Genomic DNA, 8649 nt, shown 5'->3' with positions numbered 1-8649 from the left:
TATATATGGAAATTTAGAAAGATGGTAACAATAACCTTGTGTACGAGACAGCAAAAGAGACACTGATGTATAGAACAGTCTTATGGACTCTGTGGGAGAGGGAGAGGGTGGGAAGATTTGGGAGAATGGCATTGAAACATGTAAAATATCATGTATGAAACGAGATGCCAGTCCAGGTTCAATGCACGATAATGGATGCTTGGGGCTAGAGCACTGGGACGACCCAGAGGGATGGTATGGGGAGGGAGGAGGGAGGTGGGTTCAGGATGGGGAACACATGTATACCTGTGGCGGATTCATTTTGATATTTGGCAAAACTAATACAATTATGTAAAGTTTAAAAATAAAATAAAATTTAAAAAATATTTCTTTCTATTCATTTATTTGGCTGCACAAATTAAATTTATTTATTTAGCTAGTTGCGGCATGCAGGATCTTTTAGTTGCACCATGTGGGATCTAGATCCATGACCAGGGATTGAACCTGGGTCCGCTACATTGGGAATGGAAAGTCTTAGCCGCTGGACCACCAAGTAAGTCCCTGAGGGAACACAGTTTAACCCATGACACAGGGTACTCCACAAAACCCAAAGAAATATAATTAGACTTCATGGTAGAAAGCCAGCAGGAGCCAAAACAGTGTGTCCACGTCTTTCTAAGGCTGCCTGCCCCATCCTTCCATGTCTGTGTTTCTGTGTTTTATTCTGTGTATGTGTGTGTGTGTGTGTGTGTGTGTCTCCCCCTCTATCTCTCTCTCTCTCTCTCCATATTGTCTTATTTTCTCTGCTATGGGTGCCCAGTGGCCAGACATGCCTGTGCTGTCATCCCCTTTCCATCCCCTCTAGGTTCAAGCACCCACCAGTGATGAGCTCAGCGACTCTAAATTCCAAATTCCTGGGAGAGAGTCCACAAGACTTTGCTTTGATCCCATATTTGCCCTTTGGTAGGTACAACTGGCCATGGCCAGAGCCAAAAGAATCATATCCTATGCAGAGTTCTGAATCGTCCAGGGCTCTGGGAAGGACAAGTTTCTGAAGAAAAGGAAAGGAGGTGAAAAATAAGCAATAGGCTGAGAAAACAGCCAGTGGATGAAATGGGATTTCTGGTAGAAAATGCAAGAGGCTGCTGTGTTTGAGAACACAAAAAAATCTCCCCCTGGATTCTCAGGACCATCTGAAAGGAATTTGGAAGCAGCTGAACACTCGCAGAAAAGGCAAAGTGGACTCATAAAAACTGTGACACTTGGTTCAAGTCTATATCCCCTATTGGGGGGAACACAGTTTACATCCCCTTGTATACTCTCCCCTTCCATTTTCCTCATCTCCCTGAACACAAGTTCTACTATGTGAAGTCCAACCTCACCATGTCTGAAATGCAGAGTCAAGAATACTCTCCCAGATGGGGCTGCCATAACAGAACACAGACTGGGTGGCTTAAACAACAGACATTCATTTCTCACAGTTCCAGAGGTTGGCAAGTCCAAGGTCCAGATGCCAGCATGGTTAGGTTTTAGTGAGAACTCTCCTCCTGCCTACGAAAAGCTGCCTTCTAGCTGTGCCCCAGAGAACAGAGAGATCATATCTCTCATGACTCTTATAAGGGCACTAACCCCTTTCATGAGGGCTCCACCCTCATGACCTAATCACTTCATAATACTATCATATTAAGCTTCAACATATGAATGGGGGCAGGGGGGACACAAACACTCAGCCCATAGCAATGAGGGAGAAGGAGGCATAGTTAGATGCATCTGGGAAGGGCTGGTATGGATGAGGCTGCAATGGTCCTCTGCACCCTGATAACTCCCTACAAAGATTTCTGCATCCATTTCCTCCCTGTAGCAGTGAGTCCAGTCCTGCATTTCATAAACAACTGTCATCAGGAGCCAAAAGAGAGGCAGAGTTGGGATGAGGACTTAGATAATGATGGATGTGCCAAGCATCTCAATAAGCAATTCTCCTCAGTTTCCCCTGAATTCGTTCCATTATCTCCCCAGCTGGCAGGATGAGTCATCCAAGACACAGAGCTGGTCCACTGTTTCAGGCGTCAAGGCTCAGAGGGACAGAGCTGGACTGTTACCTTCCTTTGTCAAGCATGCAAGTTGCACCAGGAAGAAGTGACTGCCAAGGCATTCTCCAGCCCTCTCCACATATGACAGATAGAACTATATTTAACTATGTGCTGGCATATTACCATGATGACATTAACTTTTTTACCACCACACACACTTGTGTGTCCTTCCCATTTTAAAGATAAGAAAATAGACTACAGAAGACCACTCAACTGGTAAATGAAATATCTATTTGCCTCTAAGTCCCACATTGAGCCCAACTGTCTCCTGAATAGATTTGAAGGAGAACAGAAGAAAATGGCAGATGCTTCCAGCAGATGTCTCAGAAAGAGTTTGGTGTAATTTTCACTGTGAGCATCTCAGACTTAAGAATAAATGCAGTTGACTGCATAAAGATTTGTGACAGTCAGGAGTTTTTCTGATGCAAATGAAACACAAACCAAACTTGTCTAAGCAAATGGTTTATTAACTTACATCCAGGGGTACATTCAGGCATAGCTAGATCCAGGGGTTCTGATGATACAAACAGGAATCTGTACTTCATCTCCAAGCTAATTATTCCCTTTGTGTTGGCTTCATTCCCAGACAGTTTGTTTCATACCCTAGCTTTTCCTAACAACTTTCAGCTTTTCTGCCAATTTAGCAACTCCAGTAGATTTTTGAGTCCCATCAAAAATTTCAGGGACAGTGCTCATTGACTTGGTTTGGGTCACATCAGTTGGTTCATAACTGAATCAATCACTATGGTTAGGATGCTGATATGAACTGAATCACACACTCAACCCTAAAGGGTGGATGAGGAACAGTCCCTAACAAACCACATAGCCTGGAAATATAGGAGAGAAAGGGGTGGTATGCAAAACAGTTAACATCTAGCATGGCACAGAAACTCACTCGTCAGAATGGATGCTGGCTGTAAGTAACTGGGGTTTTATATATATATGTTCGGCTTCTCAGGTGACTCAATGGTAAAGAATTCACCTGACGATGCAGGTGCCTCAGGAGACACAGGTTCGATCCCTAAGTCGGGAAGATCCCCTGGAGGAAGAAATGGCAACCCACTCCAGTATTCCTACCAGGATAATCCCATGGACAGAGGAGCTTAGCAGGCTATAGTCCTGGGGTCCCAAAGCACTTGACAGCTGAGCACATAAGGATGATATATGTATATGGTATGTATATACATTGCTTGCTAAGTCACGTCAGTCGTGTCCGACTCTGTGCGACCCCATAGATGGCAGCCCAACAGGCTCCCCCATCCCTGGGATTCTCCAGGCAAGAACACTGGAGCGGGTTGCCATTTCCTTCTCCAAGGCATGAAAGTGAAAAGTGAAAGTGAGGTCGCTCAGTCGTGTCTGACTCTTAGCAACCCCATGGACTGTAGCCTACCAGGCTCCTTTGTCCATGGGATTCTCCAGGCAAGAGTACTGGAGTGGGGTTAATATATATGTATGTAAAACTGAATCACTGAGCTGTACACCCAAAACACAATATTATAAATATATAAATATTATAAATCAACTATACTTCAATAAAAATTAAAAAATTATTTTAATGAAAAGACAACATGAAATGGGAGAAAATATTTGCAAACCATGTAGCTAATAAGGGGTTAACATCCAAATATCTAAAATATACAATTATATATATTGGGCATCCCCAGTGGCTCAGACAGTAAAGAATCTGCCTGCAATGAAGGAGACCCGGGTTCAATCCCTGGGTTGGGAAGATTCCCCTAGAGAAGGGAATGGCTACCCACTGCAGTATTCTTGCCTGGAGAATTCCAAGGACAGAGGAGAATGGTAGAATACAGTCTATAAGGTCACAAAGAGCCAGACATGACTGAGTGACTGACACTTTCATCCAAATATCTAAAATATACAATTATATATATATATAATTAAAATCCAAAATATACAAGGAACTAATAAACTCAATAGAAAAAAATCTGAATTAAAAATGGGCAGAGGACCTGAATAGACATTTTTCCAAAGACACATAAATGGCCAACAAGTACATGAAAAGATGCTCAACCTCACTAGTCATCAGGTAAATGCAAATCAAAACCACACTGAGATATCACCATACACCTGTCAGAATGGCTATCATCAAAAAGACAACAAATAATAAATGTTGGTAAGGATGTGGAGAAAAAAGAACCCTGTGCGCTGTTGGTGAGAATATAAATTGCTGCAGCCACTGTGAAAAACAGTATGGAAGTTCCTCAAGGAAACTAAAAATAGAACCACCTCATGATCCAAAAAATCCACTTCTGAGTATCTGGGTATACATCTAAAGGAAATGAAGTCAGAAGCTCAAAGAGATGTCTATATTCTTGTCCACTACAACAAAATTGACAATAATCAAGACACAGAAATAGCCTAAATGTCCACTGAAGAAAACGTGAGATTGAGAGATGGAGACAGATAGAGAGAGAAACATAGATAGAGATTTTTCAGTTATAGAAATGGAAGGAAACCCTGCCGTTTGCAACAATATGGATGGATCCTGAGGGCATTATGCCAAGAGAAATAAGTGGACAGAGAAAGACAAATACTTCATGATATCACTTGTATGTGGAACCTAAAAAAGCCAGACTCACTGAAACAGAGTGTACAGTGGTGGTTGCCAAGGGCTGGGAAGTAGGGAAATGTTGGGGAAATGTTGGTCAAAGGTTACGCTTCCAGTTGTCATGAGTAAGTTCTTGGGATCTAATGTATGGCACAGTGACTATGGGGAACACGTGTATACCTGTGGCGGATTCATGTTGATATATGGGAAAACCAATACAATATTGTTAAGTTAAAAATTTTTTTAAAAAACCATATTAATTGTATTCCGTAAACTTGCTACCACAATAGATCTTAAGTGCTCTAACCATAAAAAAGTAATTATGTGAAGTGATTGCAGTGTTTACTAACCTTATTTTGTAGTTATCTCATAATTGTGTAACAAATTGGCACAGCTGTACACCTTAAACCTACACCATGATATATGTCATTTATGAATCTGGGGGAAAACTGTATCTAAGTGCCGAGGGTCAAGTCCAGCAGAGACCAGACACAAGCTCATAGCTGTCTTCTCCCACGGGCACTGTATAGACAAGCACCTAATTCTTCACGAAAGAATGTATGACAACGTGTACAAAGCATTACCAACCAAAGAAGTTCATCCAAGCCCTGTTGTCCAGGGTTTTTATTGAGGGTGAGTCACATAAGCATGGAGCACCCTCACAGCTGATCTTAGCTATTACTCAGCTTCTAACCCCACCCCCAACACACAGAGAGGGCAGAGCCTGAAACATACAAAATAGGTATTCCCCATAAATCACATCGTTGGCATAGATTACCTGGCAGTCCCAAGGCCCCAGTAAACAAAGGCGTTCTTTTTTTTTTTTTTTTTAACTTTACAATATTGTATTGGTTTTGCCATATATAGAAATGAATCCGCCACAGGCATCAGGCAGAATATTCCAAGGACTCAGAGTTTATCTCCCAGCAGTCAGTCAGGGGCCAGATCTTCCTCTGGAAGATGTATGCAGGGTTCAAACACCTCAGACGTGCTGAGTCAACCCTTCGCAGCATAAAGACAGTATGCAGGTGAGAAAGATGCCAAACTCTTCAGCTTCTGGGCAGCAAAGTAAACAAGTGGGACCAGGTTGAAATGCGATGCACTCAGCTAGAACCAGGGCCACCTCCACCCTACATAGGACCTACCCTGTGGACAACAGGAACGTCACCCCGTCCGAGGGCACCTGGATGCAAGTGTTCCTTGGTGAGCCCTCCAGAATACAAAGGCAAAGATGGAGACCTGTGTGCAGGAGCTTTGCTGGGAGCATCAACCATCAGGAAGGAACGTGCAGCAGGCAGGGGGAGGAGTGGGACAGAGAAGCAGTTACTATGGACACCAGAGTCAATCCCACCAGGAACCCTGAAACTGGACAGCCTTTCAGAGATGTCCCAAATCAAGGCAAGGAACACGGCCTTTGGAGCCCTTAGGAATCAATCACTGGGTATGGATGCCATCAGGAAGAAGGTGGACTTCCTGGAACCAGGTAGCTTCCTTCAGCCAGAGGCACAGCTCAGCTGAAAGCTGTCAGCAGCCACATCGCCTGAGCACCCGGCAGAGGCACCTCCACAGTCCTACATGAAGGGCCAGGCGGCACAGCACCCAGAACAAAATGCAAGTCGCTCAGTCGTGCCCGACTCTTTGCGACCCCATGGACTATACAGTCCATGGAATTCTCCAGGCCAGAATACTGAAGCCCGCCACCAAAGAGGGAAGAGAAAGATGAGGGAAACTTTGAACTTATTCAGACTTAAAATCCAGGATGACTTGGGAATCCTGCATTGACCGTTTAGCTAAGGGACTAGGTTTTCAACCAGAACAGTCTGAATGAACCCTGACTTGACAAGACTGAGTGAGCACTGGAGTCAAAGGGGGGCTGGTGTGGATATAGGAGAGAGAAGGAAAGTGTGGGATCAAGAAACACAGCAGACCCCATAGACTGGGGTAACTGCAAAAATGTGGCAGTTTCGTTATCTCTGAGGACAGCATCTCAGCGGCACAGTCAAAAGCCACAAAGAGGCAGCAGACAGACATCATTCCATCTCTGTGGGCTGAAGAAGAGCAAGGCAGCCACAGCATCTGTGAGCGCTCACTAAGCTCCACCAATATGATCTCCCTGAGGAAGGTGATGCTCCCTCCAAGATAAAGGATAAAACTTCCCTTTTAAATGAGAAGACATAATACTTTTAAATTTATTATTTATTTTATTATTTATTTGACTGCACTAGATCTTAGTTTTGGCATGTAGGGTCTAGTTCCCTGGCCAGGGATCCAACCTGGGCCCCTGCTTTGGGAGCGTGGAGTCTTAGCCACTAGACTACCAGGCAAGTCCCTAGAGGACATAGTATTTTAAATGCATGTCCTCTTTGTCCAGCAATTCCACTTCTAAACACTTATCCTACAGATGAAAGTACACATGTGCACCAAGATGTACACACAAGCACAAAGTATGGTGGAAAATGACAGGAAACATCCTGAAGGTTTACCATGAGGGAACTGGCTAACTAATTAACACATCTCTATACGCCTGGGAGGCTGCAGTCCATGGGGTCGCTAAGGATCAGACACGACTGAGCGACTTCCCTTTCACTTTTCACTTTCATGCGTTGGAGAAGGAAATGGCAACCCACTCCAGTGTTCCTGCCTGGAGAATCCCAGGGATGGGGGAGCCTGGTGGGCTGCCATCTATGAGGTCACACACAGTCGGACACGACTGAAGTGACTTAGCCGAAGCATACGCTGGAATACCTTACAGCCATTATAAAGATGAAGGCCCCTCTGTATGCACTGATACTCAACAAAGATACCTTATGAAGTGGAAAAAATCAAGACCCAGAATACTGTGTACATTCTGCTATCACTTACAGTTTTTAATTGGAAGAGGACCGTATAACCATACATTCTTCTGTATAAAGAGTGTATTTTCTGCTGCTGCTGCTGCTAAGCTGCTTCAGTCATGTCCGACTCTATGAGACCCCATAGATGGCAGCCCACCAGGCTCCCCCGTCCCTGGGAGTCTCCAGGCAAGAACACTGGAGTGGGTTGCCATTTCCTTCTCCAATGCATGAAAGTGAAAAGTGAAAGTGAAGTCACTCAGTCGTGTCCGACTCTAGCGACCCCATGGACGGCAGCCTACCAGGCTCCTCCACCCATGGGATTTTCCAGGCAAGAGTACTGGAGTGGGGTGCCAATCACCCTTCTGGAAGGTTTCAAAAGAAGCCAGCAACATTTGTTACCTTTGGGGAGGGGGATCTGGTGGCTGGGATGAGGAGACTTTCTTTTTCACTGTACTTTGTTTATACTGTTTCCAATTTTTTGCCTATGCACACATTCCCTATTCAGAAAAGAATTTTTTTTAACTAGAAACAATGCACAATCCTATAGGCATGCAAACTATTATAAATTAATTAGCCATTCCTATAGTTGCAACATGCATTTAAATTTGCAAGCATCCTGGACTCCAAGAATGATTGGCTGTAAATTGAGATCCTCAGCAATTTTCTTTCACAGGGACAGATGTTGACATTGTTCCTGTGATTTTTCACAGATGTTTGCCTTCCAGCATCTTTAAAATTTGGTTTCTCTGTCAATTTGGAAATCCCAAATTTCTCATACCAAATCGAGATGACAGGAAAATTCAAAACCATTCAGTTCAGTTCAGTTCAGTCGCTCAGTCGTGTCCGACTCTTTGTGATCCCATGAATTGCAGCACCCCAGGCCTCCCTGTCCATCACCAACACCCAGAGTTTACCCAAATTCATGTCCATCGAGTTGGTGATGCCATTCAGCCATCTCAACCTCTGTCAGCCCCTTCTCCTCCTGCCCCAATCCCTCCCAGCATCAGGGTCTTTTCCAATGAGTCAACTCTTCGGATCAGGTGGCCAAAGTATTGGAGTTTCAGCTTCATAATCAGTCCTTCCAATGAACACCCAGGACTGATCTCCTTTAGGATGGACTAGTGGGATCTCCTTGCAGTCCAAGGGCTGTCTTGAGTCTTCTCCAACACCACAG

The sequence above is a fragment of the Bison bison genome, unplaced genomic scaffold (assembly GCF_000754665.1).
Source record: "Bison bison bison isolate TAMUID 2011002044 unplaced genomic scaffold, Bison_UMD1.0 scf7180017864135, whole genome shotgun sequence".
NCBI lineage: Eukaryota > Metazoa > Chordata > Mammalia > Artiodactyla > Bovidae > Bison > Bison bison.
This window is presented reverse-complemented; position numbering follows the sequence as displayed.